Source organism: Gracilinanus agilis, chromosome 1 (genome assembly GCF_016433145.1).
Source record: "Gracilinanus agilis isolate LMUSP501 chromosome 1, AgileGrace, whole genome shotgun sequence".
Classification (NCBI taxonomy): Eukaryota; Metazoa; Chordata; class Mammalia; order Didelphimorphia; family Didelphidae; genus Gracilinanus; species Gracilinanus agilis.
The window spans coordinates 382,616,117-382,636,907 of NC_058130.1; the positions used below are offsets into that span (position 1 = coordinate 382,616,117).

General features: G+C 36.5%; 1 pseudogene; it reads right to left on the minus strand.

The window, feature by feature from the left end:
• Positions 1 to 15,297, minus strand: part of LOC123252054 — an 86,246-nt pseudogene extending 70,949 nt beyond the window's left edge.
• Positions 15,298 to 20,791: the final 5,494 nt, after the last annotated feature.

Genomic DNA, 20,791 nt, shown 5'->3' on the forward strand with positions numbered 1-20,791 from the left:
GGGGGGGGGGGGGGAGAGAAGAGAAAAAGAGAGAAAAAGGAAAAAAAGAAAAAAGAAGAAGAAAATAAATAAATGTGTGTATATAAATAAATAGAAATTAGATTTAAAATAAAATTTTAAAAATTTAAAAAATAATTAAATCTGAAGATTTTTGAGTTGAGGAATGACATAATCAGTGATACATTAGGAAGTTTACTAGGACAAGGACAAGGGCAGAATCTTGAGTCTGAAAGGCGACCTAAGTGGTAATTGAAGCAAACCAGGTATGAGATGATGAAAACCTGAAATACAGTGATTGCACTGGGAGTGGAAAGCGGGGAGAGGTGATAGATACAAGAAATATTAGATATTGTAAGTGGAGAAAATGAGGAAGACTTCCAACACATTGTTTTCCCTATACACCTATTTCATACTTTTTTCCTATGACAACACTGTTGGGTAGACTCTCTCTGGTGAACTTTTAGAATAGCATGCATAGGAATTTAAAAGAATGGACAAATATGGATGGGTTTCAATCTGTATCATTGAAGGGGTTTTCAGAATTGCTGAAGTCACAGTTGTATCTTGATAAGTTCAGTTAAAAGTCAACAGAAATGACAGAATCTCAAACCTCATAAAGTCATAACCTCATACTTATTGGGAACTCCAGAGTCCAATGAATCTAATCCATACCTCTCTATATTAGGGGGTTGAACTAAATGACCTCTGAGGTCCCTTCCAATTCTAGATCTGTTGTTATCTTATGATTCTATGATCCCAAACCTGAACAAAAATCCACTCTACACCATCCCGAACAAATGGTCATCCAGCTTCTGCCTGAAGACCTTTAGGGAGGAGAATCAATTATTTCCTAGGGTTGAGACCAGTGAATGTAATGAATTCATGCATTCTTTTGGCAGCAGGTACAAAACTAATAGGGGTATCCATACTCAACCTAAAGTACCATGGGCCTCAGGGACTAGAGGGCAACCAACCTATGTAAAGAGGAGTACACATCAGTACTGGGATCAAGTCTGTGAATAACTACTATACTTCCAAAGTGGGTGAAAATAGGAAGACTAAGTCTTCAAAAAAAATTCAAGGGATAATTGTGTGGATGACATTTAGAAATTTTACTTTTTATGATCTTACAAAACTACCAAGAATTTCAAAATATAAAATTTAGCTCTAAAATCAAGCACAGTGTCCAGGATTCTTGTATCCATTTTCAAAAGCAGGCAATATCTAACATACTAAATTATGATAACCTAAGAGATGATGGCCTGCAGTGAAGATAAGAAAATAAGTTTTGCAAAGTTTACTACTCAGGCTAATCATGTGTTTTCAAAAGGAGAAAGGGGAAAAAAAAGACAAAATGTTCTTTGAATGGCTCCCTGGACATCAAACAGCTCTAACAAAACATGATCTTAAGGAACTGATGTAAATAAACCAGATAATATTTCCCTCAAAACAAAGCTTTAAAATTATGAGAGGAGTCATCCTTGGCAACAATTCCTTTATGGATTTGCTCAACTCAAAACATTTATAAAACAGTGTGAAACATTTAACACAAAGTGCTGACATGCCCTTTTGTACTAATTCAAATTAGTTTAGTATCTTTGATTTTCCAAAGTTTTTTCAGAAAAATAAATACTAAATATTTCTGAATTGGCATAATATGAATATGTGCATTTTTTTAGTCTGGATATATGGTTTTGTTGGTGTTAGGGAACTTCCAGTGTGGAAAAAAAAAATCTTCCACTGGTGTAGATAGACAACTCCTCTCTAACTTACAGTTTTAGAGAATTAATTGAAACAATGAAGGGTCTTACTGCTAGGATACATTGGAAGCAGAACTTGAACCCAGGTCTTGCTGATGCTAAGGCCAACTTTCTATGCATTATATCAAACTACCTATCTAGGAAAGATATTGTATAGAATTAGCCAAATGTAAAACAATGACAACTACTTTTTCATCTATTTAAATCTTTTAACGACATAAATTATGACTATATATAACTATATAACTATATAATTACATAAGATCTTTTAACTACATAACCTGAGAAACATAAAAATTTATGGCATACAATTTTGGATATGTTAGCTTATGTGATATATTTCTAATCATTTAATACCATCATTAATTTTTTATCATATTATATTTTGAAACATCCCACCTGAGGATGAGATATCCTTGCTAATTTTTAATGGTTTATTTATTTGTTACATTAAAATACCCAGTTAACTCCCTTTCCCCTTCCTCACCTTCCATTAGAAAAGGTGTCATTTGACAAAAGGACATATATGTATATATAAAACTCTCTTGCTTTTTTCTATTTATCAGTTCTTTCTAAGGAGGTAGAAATATATGAGTCATTCTTCAAACAATATTTCTATTGCTGTATAGAATGTTCTATTGATTCTGATCATTTCATTTTTCATAATTTAATGTAGGTCTTTCCATGTTTTCTAAATTAACTTGCTTGCCATTTCTTACAATGCAGTAGCATTATATCACAATCATATACCACAACATTTTTTTTCAATTCATTGATTTTAAATGGAAAATTCTTTGCTATATTATTGCCACTGACAAGATCCTTCAATTCTTCCTCTCCTCCCACTGGGATATTTTCCTAAATCCTATGACAAAACATTTGGGTGTATTTAGGACTAGGTGAATGCTGACAAAAAATAGTCATTAATGGAGCAATGTTGACTCGAAAGGACTTCTCTAATGTAATGCACCAGAGAGATCTGTCCTTAGCCTTGTTTAACATTTTAATCAGGGGGCAGCTGGGTAGCTGGGTAGCTCAGTGATTAAAAGCCAGGCTCAGAGACGGGAGGTCCTAGGTTCAAATCTGGCCTCAGACACTTCCCAGCTGTGTGACCCTGGGCAAATCACTTGACCCCCATTGCCTACCCTTATCACTCTTCCACCTATGAGCCAGTACACAGTATTGACTCCAAGACAGAACGTAGGGGTTTTAAAAAATAAATAAATGAATGAATAAATGAAAACATTTTAATCAATGACTTAAGTCAAAGAATAAATGACATGCTTGTTAAGTTTTCCATGGCATGAACCTGGAAGGGCCATTTACATGCTGAATGGCAGAGTCGAGATTCAGGAAGATCTTTATAGGTCAAATCTAAGGAGATGAAACTCTTTAGGGAAAGGTGAAAAACTCTGTATGATTGGTTAAAACTGAATTTCCTTAGGACATATTGAAGGAAGCGTGGCTAGACAAGAGTTTTCATTAACATGATCTGGGTATTATTGGGTCACAAGTTTGAAATCAGTAAAAAGCATCATAAGGCTTCTAAACTGAGGAAATGCTAGCCTTGGGCTAATTAAAAGGGGCTTACTTTCCAGAACAAGGAAGGCAAAAAATTCTGCTTTTCTCTGCCATGAAGAGATTTCTATAATATAATATTCAGTGCTGGTGACCACATTTTGGCAAAGATATTGACCAGCTATAAAATATAGAAAGGAAAGTGACTGTGATAATGAAAAGCCTGGAGTGCATGGTTTATAGACAATGAAAATGTTCATCCTAGAGAAAAAAGACTTGTGGGGATTGAGGGAGGGGCAAGGAGGTAGAATGGAAGAATGACAGCTGTCTTTAAATCAATTACTGAAGTCAGTCAACAAGCATTTATTTATTCAGCACGTACCATGTATGAGGCACTGTGTGGACTGTCATGTGGCAGAGGGCCTAGAGTAGCTCTTCCTTATCCTATTGGAAAGAACTAAAACTAATAGTTATAAGTTGCAGAGAGACAAGTGTTGGATCAGTGTAAGGAAAACTCTAGCAATTGAGCTAATTGCATAAAAGTGGAATGGACTGTAATGGAATTTGTGGGTCCCTCCTGCCCCATTAGATGTTTTCAAGCTAAGACAAGAGGACAACTTCTCTGTAGAGCTATAAAGGATAATTTGTGGACAGGTTTAAGTAGAACTCTATTGCCTCTATGATTCCTTCTGAAATTCTGTGGTGCTAGTGTGAGAAAAGCTGATACGTTGTTATGGACATGAATTAGAACAAAAGTAGTCCCTTTCAGTCTTGCTTCTAAGGAATCATTTATATGGACCACAATCAGAACAACTGAAATAGAAAAGAGTTGAAAGGAATTTTAGCATCCTAAATCAAATATCAGGTGGAGGTCAGGGAAGGAAAACTCATAAGAAATAAAAGAAGTTAAAGATGGAGACTTAATGTGTCTGCTTTGTTCTGAGTCACTAAAAAGCTCATAACATGTATGAGTTAAGAAAAAAGCTAAAAGAACTCACTCTTTTTTGGGGAGAGGGGGGGAAATATATAGTTGATGAAGACCAATAGATGGCAGCAGAGAGCACCAAAGGATCCAAAGAAAATAAGCCAGGTCGGGAGGACCAATAAATGGCAATACACCAGAAACTCAAAAAGAAACTAAGATATCTAATCCGATGTCCTTGTTTTACATATAAAGAAACTGAGGTCAAAGGAGATTAAGTGACTGAAAATGGGCTGGATTGCATTTGGAAAATAATACAAGATTTATCATGATTCCAAATTGCTCCCTGAAACCAAAACCAATCTTCCTATATCAATATTCTTCCACAGACCTTATATGTTTGTGAAGAAATACCACAATGTCCAAAGAGTCAAAATTGTAGGTGACTCATAGGGCAATAGAGAGATAAATGGTTGGCAAAAACAGGCTATGGCATATTACTAACAATGATCTGTATTAAAGAAAGGAATAAAAGTTACTATTCACAAGGATGTGATCAAAAAAGATGGAAGCCATTCATTAGTGAGAATGAGGGAAATAGATTGACAGTCCAAATGCTGGTATCATAGAATGTTAAAATCTATGTCCTAGAAGAAGGGGAGGCCTCCTACAGAGGAGGGTCTGTGGGAGGGTATGGACAAGAGTTGCTCGGATGAGGCACCAATGGGTTGCAATTGGCATGGCTGGAGGGATAGCCACACAGCTGAAAACATGGAAACACTATAGTACTGACATGTAGGGAAGATGAAAGCAAGAGCAAGACATGAAAGGTGAATAGAGAAGAACTAAAAGAGGTTTTTTTTGTTTGATTTGTTTTAGCTCTGTTAGAAGTAAAATGACTAGCAAAGATTGAGCAAGATTGCTCCTTGAGCTAGATGGGGTATTGATAATGGCCCACAGAGAAAATACAGAACCATTCTACTCATATTATTTCTGGTGTTTCCTCCAGGGAGAATGATCATATGATAGACAAGTAGAGGACCAAAAAATGGCTAAAGAGGGAGTTGAAATCCAAAATAAATGAAAAGATGTCCTTGATGAATTCAACATAACAAGCCTGGATGAATTATAGGATACTGGAAGAATCAGAAAATCTGCTAGCTGAGATGCTGCCAGCACTCTTTGAAAGATCATGGAAAATGGGAACACTGTCACCAGAACAGAGACAAGCAAATGCCTTCATTTTTATTTTAAGCCACAAAATTAAGTTGATTTTACCAGTTACATTCATTTCAGGGTTGATTATAGCAAAGTGTATAAAAAAGATACTTTTAAAAAATTGTTTGTTTTGGCATCCAGAATAAATGTAGAAATTCTAGTTTTCTAAGGATGGATTACAAAAATACTAATTTTAATAGAACTTAATTTATTGGAACATTTTCAAATCAATACATAGTTGAATGTTATCCTGAATTAAAATGAATTATAGTCATTGTTAATTGGTGGGCTGATATATTATTAATATATTTTTAGCTGCTCTTGGGGTTAAAGTCAAATTTTAAAATGAAAAATCTTAGTATTTAGATTTCATTTGCTGCCATTTGTATTCAAAACTAAAAATTTTACTCAGGATATAAATAAATTACCTGATTTTTAAGCAGATGCCTTAGCATTTTAGAACAAAGATTGAAGGTATGTCACCAACTACTTTGTTTTTAACCCTTACTTTCTGTCTTAGTAACAACTCTAAAACAGAAGGGGAAGGGCAGGTAAATAGGGTTAAGTGACTTGCCCAGGGTCACATAGCTAGGAAATATCTGAGGACAGATTTGAACTTTGGCCCCAATGACTATAAACTATTGTGCCACTGAGTTGCCTCTAGCCCATTACTTATGTTTTATTTTATTTTATTTTTTAAACTTTTACCTTCCATCTTAGAATCAATACTGTGTATTGGTTCCAAGGCAAAAGAGTGGTAAGGGCTAGGCAATGAGGGTTAAGTGACTTTCCCAGGGTCACACAGCTAGGAAGTATCTGAGGCCAAATTTGAACCTAGGACCTCCCAACTCTAGGCCTGGTTCTCAATCCACTGAGCCACCCAGCTGCCCCCTAGCCCATTACTTTTAGAGAACGACTATTAATTAGAATGATTTATGGTAAGAGTTTTTAAGTTTTGTGAAGTCATAAGTTCCTTTGTTAGTCTGGTGAAATCAATGTACCTTTTTTGGATAGTGTTTTTAAATGCATAAAATATAAAGAAAACCAATCATATTGAAATGAAGTAATCACATTGTCTTTTAAAAACAAAACAAGTATACAGACAACAGGTTAACTAATTCCTTCTTAAGAGTCTCCCATAGAACATAGTTGTCATTAAATTGAATAATATCAAACTATACTTCAGGAGTACCTATTTTAACCAAAAATGCATTAAAATTGGGGGGGAAATGCTAAAATCCTAAGTCAGATTGTTAATTAACTTTATGGTAGGACAAATATATAGACACAATGGAATAACTATTCACATTACAATAAAATATTAATTTTCACATTTAAATTTTAATCAATGAAATAAGTGTTCTAACAGCAAGCATTTACTAAATACTGAGCTAAGTATGAGGACAGCAAAAATTGAAATATAATTAAATTATCCAAAGGGAAATCATATCTGAGAGTTACCACACATTTTTCTCCTTCATTCCTCCCCCCATTGTTGACTAGAATTTTGAAGGTCACCAAAAATGCCCTGAGTTTTTGAAGGTCATAGGATCCACAAATTATAAACCAGTTGGTGGAACTTCCTGGGAAATTTTTTATTAAAGGGATAATTTCTAAGCATTTCAAAAGAGAAGCAATAACCACAAAGAATGTGTGTTGCTTCATCCAAAACAAGTTGTGTTACTAACCTCTTTTCTCTTTTTTTTTTTTTTGATAGAAAATTGTATTGCTAGACAGATATGGCAAGTACTATAATCATAATAAACTTCAATTTCAGAAACATTTGACAAAGTTCTTCAAGGTATCATTGTGGACAAAAAGGAGATTCTGTAGGGCAGATGATCTTATAGTTAGATGGATTTAAACCTGTTTGAATGCCCAGATCTGAAGAGTTCATTATAGGTTGATGGTGACTTGGAGGAAAGTCCCTAAAGAAATACCCTAGGGCTCTGTCTTTCGCTGCTCTTATTATTTAAGATTTTTATTCATTCTTGGAGTACACACACACACACACACATACACTTCTATATATGTACACAGATATAGTAATCATCAGACTTGCAGAAGACTCAAATCTGGGAGGGATAGCATATGTGCTAGATGATTACATCAGGATCCCAAAAGATCTTGACAGTCCTAAAATGATGGGCCAGATCTAATAAATTCAAATTAAATAAGGATAAATGTAAAGTTCTCAATAAATTCTTTCATACAAATCCAATGAATATTGTTGTTTCTGATGAGTCAAACTTATACCTATTCATAAACCTTTGACAAAAAAAATACAAAGGAGAAAGATCATTGTCAGTGAACAATCAAATGATGTAATAACAGTTTAATCTGGTACAAATTACTTAACTTTACTTTAGAAATAACCCCATCAGGGCAGCAAGGTGACTCAGTGGATACAGAGTCAGGTCTAGAAATGGGAGTTCCTGGGTTCAAATCTGACCTCAGACACTGTGTCAAGTCATTGAATCCCAACTGCCTAGCCCTTACTACTATTTTGCCTTGAAATCAATACTAAGTAGTGATTCTAAGACAGAAGGTAAGGATTTAAAGAAAAAGAAATAACCCCATCTGCTTTGCTATTTATTTTGATCATGATTAACAACAGTAGCCTTCCTTCTAAGGCAGTGACTGAGATCTTTTCAAAGTTTCCTTTCTAAAACCTTGAGAAATTCTGTTTGGCATATATACTCTATATGACTGTCCATTCCCTTTCACTTGGTGGACATTATGGAATGAAATTATTTATGACTGTCCTCGATACTATTGCATTCGTAGTGTTCTTGCAGTTTGGGGGTTGTTAGGCCTATTGTTCTTTTCTTGATTAAAGTACTCCAGTGAGATAACTTAATTGGTGTGTAACTTCAATGGGTACACACTCCCTCAATGCAGACAAAAACCCTTCAGTCGTATGCATTAAGTAGATTCATAATAGTCCAAAATGCATTAGAAATCAACAAACACCTCATTATATAGCTGAAAAAACAAGGGTCCAGAAAGGTAAAGTGATTTTCCCAATGACAAGAACCAGGATTGAAGCCCAAGTCTTCTAAGTCCAGTGCTCTTTCTTTTATGTCACAATTCTTCTTGCCTAAAAACAAAAAAAACTAGAAATTTGCATCCATCAAAGTTCAGACAAGAGAATTGTTTTAAAAGCCATGTTCAACTTCACATAAATAGATAATTATACTTCAAATCCCCCAATACAGATCTGTTTATGCTAGTTAAACCACCAAAGAAGTGTGGATTGCATTTTATTAGGACACTAATTATTACAATGAGCTAAGATTTCTTGGGCCTCTAGGGGGCGGTCTATACCATTTAAATCTGGTGTCACTGATGCAAGGGCCCTACTCTGCCTTGATACAACAATTTTTTCTAAGAATCTGGACTTGATTACTCTAGGCTCAATAGATGAAAGAAAAAATGAGAGGCATTTTAGAAGCCTGAAAAATTTAAATAACCTGATCAATACTATTCCAAAGGAAGTCACCATAAAAATGTTCATCTCACTAAAATCCAAAATGATTACTCTGATGTTCTTAGTAATTATGATGCTCTTTATTGAAAGAATTATTAGAATTGAATGGATATATAATGACAGGATATGAAAGAATTCCAACTAAATATGTTACCTGGGAAACAATGGATAAATTCCACTTACATTTCTCCTGGTAGCTATAAAATCCTAACCTTGGACCTTATATCCATACTATAAGGAATGTGATGGTTTACTATTAAGATATCACAAGAAGTTGAGATTCATTCTCTTTCAGGAATGTTCCTGAAGTTCCTGAAGAGGAACCGGGAAATCTAGCTTTGGTCTCATTTCTGAAATATATAAGGAACTATTTCAAATTTATAAGAATAAGATCCATTCCCTAATTAAGAAATGGCTAGAGAATTTGAAAAGGGAATTCTCAAGGGAAAAAATCCCAAGCTCTCTATAGCTGTGTGAAAAAAAATGCTCCATACCCCTAATAATTAGAGAAATGCAAATCAAAGTAATTCTGACTTACCACCATGATCATATCTGTCAGATTGGAAATACTGGAAAAAAATTTAAAAATGGCAAATGTTAAGGAGTCTGTGGGAAAACAAGCATATCAGTACATTATTGGTGGAGCTGTGAATTGACATTCTGAAAAACAAGAGTTAATTACTAAACTTGGCATACCCTTTCACTCAGTGATAATATTACTGTCTATATTCCCAAAGAAATTTTTTAAAAGAAGTAAAGGTCTGGTATATATGAAAATATTTATAGCAGTTCTATTTGTAGAGGCAAAGAACTGGAAAGTAAGGGATGCCTATTAATTGTGGAATGGTTGAATAAATCATAGTATATAGTATATGGATGTTAATAGAATATCATTGTGCTATACAAATGACAAAACTGACAGTTTCAAAGAAACCTGGGAAGACATGTATAATCTGATGCAGAGTGAACTGAATAGATCTAAGAGAAAATTTTATACAATAATAACAACATTGTATAGGAAAACAATTTCAAAAGATTTAAGAATTCTAGTCAATGCAGTGAACAAAGACAATTCCAGAAGACTCATGATGAAACAGAATAATCATCTCCTAATAAAGAGGTAATGACTGCAAAATGAAACAAAAATTTTTGGACATGGCATCTGAGATTTGTTTTTCCTAATTGTATATGTTTGTTACAAGATTTCTGCTTTACTTTTTCACTGAAGGGGAAATGGGAGAGAAAATTAATTCTTGTTAATTGAAAGAAATTTAAAAATTTTTAAACACTTTACAACCTTTAAAACACAATAGAAATCTGAGGTATTATCCTTTAGTTGCTTCCTGATTTTGTCATCATATATGTGGGATTAAAATATCACATCAACTTCAATTAATTATATCATATGGGAAAGTGCCAAAGGTATATTGAATTTTTCATAGGAAACTGCTTCTGGGCCAGTTTCTGAATTCCTGTGCCACAATGCTTCCAATTTTAATGTGTAGGCAAAGAAAGCCCAATTGCAAGCAGAATCTTTTGGAAGTACAACTGAAAAGTGAAAGAAAAACAGCAGGTCTAAGTTGAGCTGCAGCTTCTCCTAGAAGCATGGCTTTGCAGAGAGTAGGAATTAGTGGATGAAAATATCAGTTCTTTCTTAGGCTGAAACTTTGGTCTGACAAAAAGCAAAAGAATCCATTTAATTGAGCCAACCACATATCGGTATGCCAAGGCTTCCCTTTGTGAAGCTCAGACAAAAGGACCCAATGTGGAACAAGTACACAAGAGCTGGATGAGTAGTATGTGTATCACTATGATTACATATTGAAGTGCTCACAGGAAGAGCATATTAGCAATGATGTTTGAGAACCTATTGTAAGTCACTGCTCAGTACCATCTAACATTGATTCCCCACACTCCCTTTGAAAGTTAATGAGTTAAATAGATTGGTAGCTCAATCTAGAGGGTTTCAGAGTAAACCATTTCAAGTTTGTTTGTCCAGAATTTTTAAAACATTCTCAGTTGTCTCCTTTTTATAAACTAGAATTTCAATTTTATTTCCTTTTTTTTTAAAGTTTCCCCTAGAAGAAAATGAAAACTAAAAAAAAAAAAAAAAAAGCAAAGAAAGAAAACAGAACTGGGTATTAAGGAGGAGTTGATTCTAGCCCAAGCTCTGCAACTAATTAGCTGGGTGATTTGGACAAGTCATTTGACCTCTAAATTTCTTCAGATATAAGGTGATATCTTCGATTCTTTCCTGGAATAAAATCCGAATATTCTACTCTGTGAAACTTCCACTTCTGAAATGTACAGATCTATGGGAAGACATACAAACAGATGCTAAAGAAGAAAAATTCAGAAAAAAAATATACTCAATTACTACAACAATGTAAATGGAAAGAATTTTTTAAAAAAGAACATGATACTAAAAGCTATATAATTATAATTATGCTTGGCCCCATCCAAAAGGAAGGAGAAAATATACCTTTATTTTCTTTGAAGAGATAGAATACTATGGTATGGACCAGTAATTATATCATCAGACCCAGTGTTGAAGAACTGGTTAGTATTATTGAACTAATTCCTCTGTCTCTCTTTTCATTGTTTTAAGATGATTCTCTGGGGAAGGAAGGAGGAAAGGAAATATTTGGGAATGAAGTAAAGATGAGATCAAAATAAAAGTGAACAATGACTTTTTTTAAAAGAACAAAATGTTCCTTCTACTTTGTACCTTTGTACCTTTGATTATCAGTACTTGGTAAGAATGCCTTTATATTTATTTTTTACTTTTTAAAGCAGTTCCACTTTTAAATAGCCATTCTATTTAGGGCATGTATTATCATCTTATCAGTTAAGTGAGAAAAACCAAAGTCTGGAGAGTTAAATGACTTGCTCAAAGTCATTCAGCAACCAACACAACCATGAATAGAATTCAAGTCTGCTAATCCAGTTTCCCTTCCAGAGTACTAGGTCATTCCTCATCTTCCTCTTTACCTGGCTTCACATTTGTGCACCATCCACAAGGGAAATGGAAGCATATAAATGGAAGTGGTGCTCAGCTATGGGACAGCCTCCTTGGCATATCAGATCAAATTTGGTGCTGCAGGAACAATCATCCTTCCAGCTGCACCATGGTGATGAGAGCAAAGTCCAGGAGGAAAGTCATGGGACAAAATCACAAGAAAGAACAGTATTGATTCTCACTGAGCATTGCACTCAGAACACTGAAGGATCTGGAACAGACATTTCAAATTCCAAAAATTTAAAGGCCTAAATGACCTCACAGAATCCACACCCTAAAATCTTCCTTTCAAGGTCTGTCTTGCAGTCTTATTAAATGGTTGAACTTCTTGATATATTGATATACTTCCTAGATAGGCTAATATCTTCAGAATATCTTGATATACTTACAGGTCAAAAAGAAGAATAATGTGTATTATTTGTGGCTTACAACAGGACACATGACAATGACATAAAATATAATTCTAGTTAGTTCCATGATTACTAGATTCATCACAAAAACACAATACTGTGACTGCCTTCCTTTGATCAATTAGTTTATCATGCTATAATCATCTATCTTTGGTCAATTGAAGGCCCCCATGATGAGTCAGAGTGCAGAAATATTAAAAAGCATATAAAACATTTACTGACAAATACAGTTGTACGACTATAGGCAAGTCACTTACCCTCTCCATGTCCCCAGAGAACTCTCTACTACTATAAGTTGCTAATCTGTGCCTTTGTATTTTAGAGGACATTTCCACTACAGAAATTATCTCCTTTAATCAGACCAAAAAAAGAAAAAACAAAACATAATAAACAAAATTATAAAAGAATAATTTTCATCAATCCATCTATCTCCTGGATAGGTCTTAAGGTTCTCTTCCCCCCAACTCTACAAAGAATTTTTACCTTAAAAAAAGTAAGCTGATCTTGGTCCCACAAAGAGGGCAAGGAATGGAATGTCCTGTTCTGAGACAGCCCTCCTATAAACAAGTGTGTTCTGTGCCATGTACTGAAGGAGAAGCAAAATTTAAGTAAAACAGACTCCCTATCCTGAAGGAACTTACAGTCCAGTAATGGGATAGGGAATAAGCATAACTATAGTAGATTATTCAATATTATACAAATGCTTTGGCATGGCACAAAAATGGAAATAAAATGATCAATTGGGGAATGGCTAAATAATATATATAATGTATATATATGGAATGAAATAATATTCTGACATAAAAAATCACAAAAATGAGGAATTCAGAGAAACGAGAAAACTTATATAAACTTATATATATAGAATGAATAAAACAGAATATACATAACTACAATAATATAGATAAAACAACATTAAAAGAAATCAGAAAATTAGGTTAAATGAAATGATGAATCTTGATTTGAGAGGACAGATGATATAAGTGCAGTACAGTGGAAAGAAGATCTTCTATTTTTAGTCAGAAAACTTGGATTCAAATCTTGATTCTCCCATTTACCACTTGTATAACTGGACAAGTTATGTAACTTCTCTGAACCTCAGTTTCTTCATCTGTCAAGATGAAAAAATTGGTTTAGAATGCCTCAAATATTTCTTCCAGCTCTAAATTTGTGTTTCCCTTGAAATATTTTTCTTGAGGCAAGTAGATGATTCAGTGAATAAATCTGGTTTCAAATCTGGCCTCACACACTTCCTGGCTATGTGATGCTGGGCAACTTAGTTAACTCTGCTTACACTTTTCTGTCTTAGAATTGATACTAAAATAAAAGGTAAAGGTTTAAAAAAGGGGGAACCCTTTTCTCTCCTCTCCACAGTGATGGGAGACAAAATGTTAAATGGCATTATTAGAAGGGATCTCTGAGGCTGCTGGTCTTGATCAACTGTTGTTCCTCCTTATAATGGAGAGTTCTGAGAGGCAGTATACATTATAGATGTAAACATATGGTCAAGTGCGGCTGACTCTATTGGTTGTGCGACCAAGAGCAAGTACCCCCTTGCAATTCTTTTAATACTAGAAGTTATGTATCAGTTGCTAGCTACCTCTATGGAAACATTGTCCACACTGGAAATTTTCAGCACTGATAAAATCACAAGTTTGTTTGTCCATTCCACCTCCATGAAAAGGTTCGAAGAGGAAAGACAGTAAGGGGGCAGTAATGTTGTTTGGGAAGTGAATGGCATAAAAAGCTAAACAAAATAAGTGTATTAGGGAATTTAAAAATAAAGGGCTAGGTAAGAACAAAATCTAACACTAAGATTAAGGTTAGAGGGAGTAGAGGTTAAGAAAGGCTTCCAGAACAGTGTGAAGTTTGAGTTCGTTTTTTAAAGGCTAGGTAACATTTCATCTTACAAAAACGAAGAGAAAATTCCAGACTCTCTCTTCCAGGCTGCACAAAGTCTGAGAGGCATGAGTACTACTTGCCTGCAAAAAGAGTAAGTGACCTAGAATTTCCACCTGTGCATAGATATGTGTCTGTGTTAAACGCCATGGCAAAACAATCTTCTCTCCGATATCTCCCTTCATTAGTCTCCCTCTCGCTTCTCTGCGCTTTGCACAGTGTTTGGAGCATAGCTGGCGCTTCTTGGTTTGACCTCCTCCTTGCCACCAACAAAAATAGGATTCACCACACTGTCCTGCTCCTAATAATTGGTGCCAAGTTCCAGTCTTTGGTTATTTCCCTCAGTAGCGTGTACTCTCCAGGTCTAAGGTGGTCGAGGCTCGGCTGCTCTACCTTATGGTCCAAGGATCATATCATATCACCTGATGGAGGACTAAAAGGGCCCCCGAGGCCACTTAATGCCACTCACTCATTTGACTGATAAAGAAACTGAAGTCCGAGGAGATTAAAGCTTCGGCTGTTCCGGGATTGGGGTTTTTAATCTGAAACCGCAGGAAAAATTATAAGGAGACAGACTTCACAGGTAAACGTCCTTAGGAAGCCAAGAGAAACTGAGCTAAGCATTGTGGACTGGGTGATACTTTCTTTGGTGAGCATAATTGGGGGACAGGCCAAAGGTGGAGGTTTTTACTTTTCTAACGAAAGAACTCCAACTAGAAATCTTGAAAAGCAAGCCACTCTGCACGAGACTAGGCGATCCCTCCCCGGAAGCCAGGTGGGTCTCCTCACAGGAGATTCAGAAGTTGGTAGTTTCAGCACAACTGTCTCTGGGGTGGGGGTGGAGGTGGAATGGTGGGTGGAGCAGTCCACGCTGGTCTTTATTCAAGGCAGCCCGGCTTCTAAACTCTCACCTCTGAGCTACGAATCACTGCTTTGATCTCTTGGCTTTCGTCCTTTACCAAAACTAAGGGACCCGGAAAAAGTCTGCGGATTCCACTATTAAAAGAATACGCAGTTTCCCAGATGCCAGCTTTGGTGCCGGCTCCAAAGAACTCCGTCATTTATTGGCCGCCTCTAGGCGTTAATCAGCCCCAGTTCACTCGAGCCCCGCCCACCTCAAGTCTTGGTTAAACTGGATCCTTCTCAGCTGTCACAGCCCGCAACTCCAGACCGTGGATAGAAATCTCTTGACTGAGTTCAGCCGGGCTTGCCTCCGGGTTTCGAGAAGCTACGCTGCTTAGTGCTGCCGGCTTGTTTGTTTAAGTTAGTATTGCCTTTTTCCTTCCGACTTGCTTTGGGTTTCTCAAATATATGTCCCCTGGAGCAGGAGAAAGGTAAAAGAAGAAAAAAAAAAAAGTAAGAAAGAAAGCAAAAGGCAGATTTCGCGTACAAGTGGAAGCGGGTTCTCTGGGAGATTTTAAGCTACAGGGGGGGAAAAACCCCAGTTTATTTCAGATTGAAAGAATGAGCCTCTGTGCTCCAAAACTAGATAAAGTGAAACTTCCCTTTCCCCTCCTCCCCCCCTAGATAGGTAGATGGTATATATGTGTATAGAAGTTGATTTTTTTTTAAATAGGAAACTTACTGCTGAGTGAGTAAAATATTTTTTGTATATTCAGGTTCTCCGTGTTTTAATGTCATCAATCTTGGCTCTGCGCATCTGGTGAAGAACAGAGTATTGGAGACTGTCCTAGAAAAGAGATGTCCCAAGAAATACCTTCGACCATGAGCCAAATGATCGACCGCACTTGTACTTCACATGGAAAAAGCCACAACTCCCAGTTGGCCTGTTCCTGTGACTTGAAAAGGAACACCGGCCACTGTCAAGGTAAGTTTTGGAGACAGAATGCTAGTATTGGTTATATATGGTGACCTTCCAGCCCCTGGAAATCCCTGGGTAACTGAAGGCAAATATCATGGGGGAAGGGAAACTTTTGTTAGGAAGTTTTCTAAATATGCCTGAGTTTTTGAAGGCATCAAGGAGAATTAATGAGCATTCAATGCTCACTTTTTAAGGGGACCAGTGAAAAACTCACACTCCTTATAGCAGTTTTCGTTTTTAAATCCTCGACAAATTGAAATGTCTATACTTTGAAATGATGACCTAAGTCAGTTATCTGGATGGAGAGGTGGGAAACAGGGAAATAACATAATTTGTGTAATTCTAAAAATTCATGGCACCAGTTTCAACTATTGAGATCAATGGGGGTCAGATTAGCTTCACATCAGCATGCCATGCCAGTTAGGGATTAGTAGCCCTGTCCTACTACTTAGGATATAATCTGACCTTTAGACTTACTGCCTAGTTTTTGTTTTTGTTTTTCGTAGGTAAACCAACACAATTTTTTTTACAGTTTCTTTTCTTTTTTAATGATCCAATAGTAGATGGAAAAAAGATGTTCTGTGTTATAGAACCACTAGACAGAAGCATAAGTGATCCAGTCTTCTTGGCCATCCTCATCTGAATATCATGGTTGAACTGCCTCAGTCATGACAGATCATAGATTGGTTTTTAGGCTTAGAGCCAGAAGAGACCTTAGAAGATATAACATCCTAATGCTTCATTTTACAGATGAAGAAACTGATCCCCAGAAAGATTTGTAATTTGTCCAAGCCACATACAGGCAGTGGTAGCATGAGTCTTCAAGCATGGGTCCTCTGACTACACCCCACACTTTATCCACTGTACCATGAAGTGACTGAAATGAGCAGATTCAATTCAACAAGTATTTGTCAAGTAATTATCCTGGGCAGATTAGCGTGCTAGAGACTAGGAGAGACCCAGATCTTACTGGGTAGTAGAAAGATGAGCCACATATATATATATGCTACAAAATAATATGATATAATGTAATATATGATGCAAATAAATGCATCATGGGCATTAGAGAGTTACAAAATACTGGTGAGGTCAAAGCTGGAGAAAATTTATGACTATTTGAGAAATGCCAGAAGTTTTCTTGGAGGAGTTTTCTTAAGTGGTAAAGGGCAGGAAAGATTGAAAGAGGTTAGGAATTGGAGGAGGGCACTGTATCTTATAGACATTGAGAATAGGTGAGCAAAGACATACAGGAGTGAAAGAGAAGGGTGTATTCTGGGGACAACTGATTTAACTGAAGCATGGAGTGCTTATCAGAATGGGAAGGATTCTTCCAAATGGTGGAGGGACTTGAATATCAGGCAATGTTAACAGTAGGAAAGCACTGAAGTTTTTTTGAGCCAAGGAAAGATATTTCCAGCTTTATGCTTTAAAATGACTAGTCTAGTAGCTATATAAAAACTGGATTGGAATAGAAGGGTTTAACATTAGGTGCTCCTTACAGTCTAGACTCTGGTCCCCAAGGGGTATTCCAAAGAACATTCTATGAAGATGAAATCCTCTCTCAAAAGTTAGGGGGGGGGGGCCAGCTGGGTAGCTCAGTGGGGGGCAACTGGGTAGCTCAGTGGATTGAGAGTCAGGCCTAGAGACAGGAGGTCCTAGGTTCAAATCTGACCTCAGACACTTCCCAGCTGTGTGACCCTAGGCAAGTCACTTGACCCCCATTGCCCACCCTTACCACTCTTCCACCAAGGAGCCAATACACAGAAGTTAAGGGTTTAAAAATGTAAAAAAAAAAAAAAAAAAAAAAGTTGGGGGGGGGGTACTCCAAACATTCCTAAGTTTCCCTTAATTGTTGTGTATTATCTGCAAATGGATATAGCAAGTATAGATTAACTGTATTACAGGTTTTCTTTCATTTTCTCTTTCTTCCTCTCTTTTTTCCCTTTGTCTTCCCGAATTGTATCTTTCTGCCCCTTTTGGGGGTGGAGGTAGGACAGTGTCACATAGTCAAAGCCTTTGTGGTGGTTGTTATTTAGTTGTTCAGTTGTATCTGACTCTTTGTGACCTCACAGAGCATAGCAAGACAATACTGTCCATGGGGTTTTCTTGGCAAGGATCCTGGAGATCTTTGCTGTTTCCTTCTCCAGTGCACTAAAGCAAACAGAGGTTAAGTGACTTGGCCAGGGTCACACATCTAGTGCCTGAGGCTGAATTTTAACTGGAATCTTTTTGGCCCAGCTCTTTATCCACCGAGCCACCTAGCTGCCCCAGTCATAGCCTTAGTTTTCAGCAAAAACTAAGCAGAATGATCTGGCTTGAGAAAAAGATTGTTTCAATTCTTATAAGAGTATCTGCATGTTGATATTTGTGGAATTTATATGTGTTTATGTTGTGATATATGTGATTATATATTTATGTGTATATATCACATGTATATATGATATATATTTATATTTATATTATATCAGGCCCCTTTGGCCTGATAAACAAGTATAAATGCCTAGAGGGCCAGTACCATGATGTGCAACCAGATGGCATAGCATGTTGGATTTAGAGTCAAGGAGACCTGAATTCAAAGCCTGCCTTAGTTACTTCGTGACCTTGGGCAAGTCACTTTACCTCTCTGTCTCATTTCCCTGTCTGTATAATAGGTAAAATAATAGCATCCACTTCACATGTTGGTTGTAAGGATCAAATGAGATATGTAAAGTGCTTTGTAAATAAAGTGCCATATAAATGATAGCTATTATTTTTTATATGTTACCAACTCTTGTCATATGAAGTGCCATATAGTTATTATTTTTACATATTACCAACTTTCACCAAATATATTAAGTATTTAATAAGAGTGAAAACTTAACACTTGACAACACCAACAGTACCAAACTGTCTGAGGGAATTAAAGTGGCTTTACACTAGCTACACACCAGAGTGTGTCCTAACATGTACCATTGTTTCAGCATGAAAAAACCCATCACTATAAAAGCCTCCTCCTTCTCCAGGGTAAGTCAGTATTCCTAGAATGACCTAATGACCACTCCTAAACCCAGTGCTGGCCATGGCCATTATAGCCTGGCGCCAAGCTTATGGTGATCCACTTCTCAAAATATCCACAAGACTGTCATTTGGAAGAAACATTTCTCCTTTCTGTGGTCTTTACCAAAGCCTCATGATAACTACCACTAACCAAGGACTTCTGCAATTCGGCCTCACAATACCTGCTCTTTTAAACCACAATTCCTCAAATTCTCAGGTACACCAAAATAAACAGAAAAAAAAAACCATCACACCCAGAATTCCAGAGTATATTGTAGACCAACCATAAGGGGAAGGGATATCACTTGGAAATCTGGAATGGCCAGTGACATTGAGTAAGCCATTTGTTATCTTGATAAGTTACATTATAATAGGATCATTCCCACCATAGCTTTGGTTTTTCCTTAATGCTGGACTTGTAGGTTGTTAATCTGCAAGACCCAGCAGGTCCCCAAGGAATGTACAACCAGTAGTGCCTGAGAGTGCTGAACTGTTGGGGGTTGGGGGGAAGGGAGGAATGGTGTCTGGCCTGTCCTAGTTAAACTAAATTTCACTCCCTTAGCTAACATAAAGGCTATAATTTTGTTGACCTTCACTTCTCAGAAAACATGTCTGGAGTAACCAAATATATATTTTCCTTGCCATTCCATATAGCATAGTAATTTGTTTTCGATAAATGGCATGGGTATGCTTCTTCTCTGTTCCCTCACACTTATTTTTGGACTGTTTGGCTATATAACAGAGATCGTAGATTTAGAATTAAATGAAATTTCTAATTCAACTCCTCCATTTTATTGAGGAAACCGAAACTCCCATAGGGACCAAACACCATCGTTGGGAATCAAACCCACGTCTTTTAACTCCAATTCAACATCTCCACCATACCACAGTTTTAGTAATAGAGGCTATAGAAATCATCCCTCATGAATGAAATGAATTCACTACTCATTTTCACCTCTCCAAATCGTTTTGTTTTCTTCAGTTTGGCTCAGTTATCATTTTTAAGACCCCTTCTCTTACCCCCAAGTCTATCTCCCTCCTCAAACTAACTTTATTTACTTATATACTGTTATGGTTCACACCCCAACCCACAGAATGCAAGCTCCATTAGGATACTATGTTTTAGTCTTTAAAACTTCCACTTAATACAGGAGGTGCTTGAATGAAAGGGGATTTTCCATAGAGATAGAAACAATATAAGATAACTATTCAGCTCCTGCTGACTTTTAGCTTCTTGTAGGTAACTTCCTCCAGGCATTAAAACATTCTCTGGTTGCTTTTCCACAGGTCATGTGAGTTTAACTATAGACAATCACTATGTAAAACTTAAGACAACTTCCTACCCCTATTTGCTGAGCAGGGCCATGATTGTTGATGTTTTGGACAGATTTCAGAAGTCACACTCACAGTGATTTTTGTATTCCCACTCAATTTCCTTTGGTAGCCCAATTCCAGGTCTGATTTTGCTCTTTATGTCTAGTCCATTGCCCATAAGGCAAAGGAGCCAGATTCATGCTCCGGTTCCAAAGGGCTTTCCCTCCTTGATTATTGATTATAGATTAGGAGACTTCAGAGATCTCATTTTATATTTCAGGAATCTGAGGCCCAGAAAGGTTATATCATTTGCCAAGATGGCACCAGAGCTGGAATTTAACCTCTGTTCCTCTGACTCCAAGTCTAGTTCACTTTTTCACTGT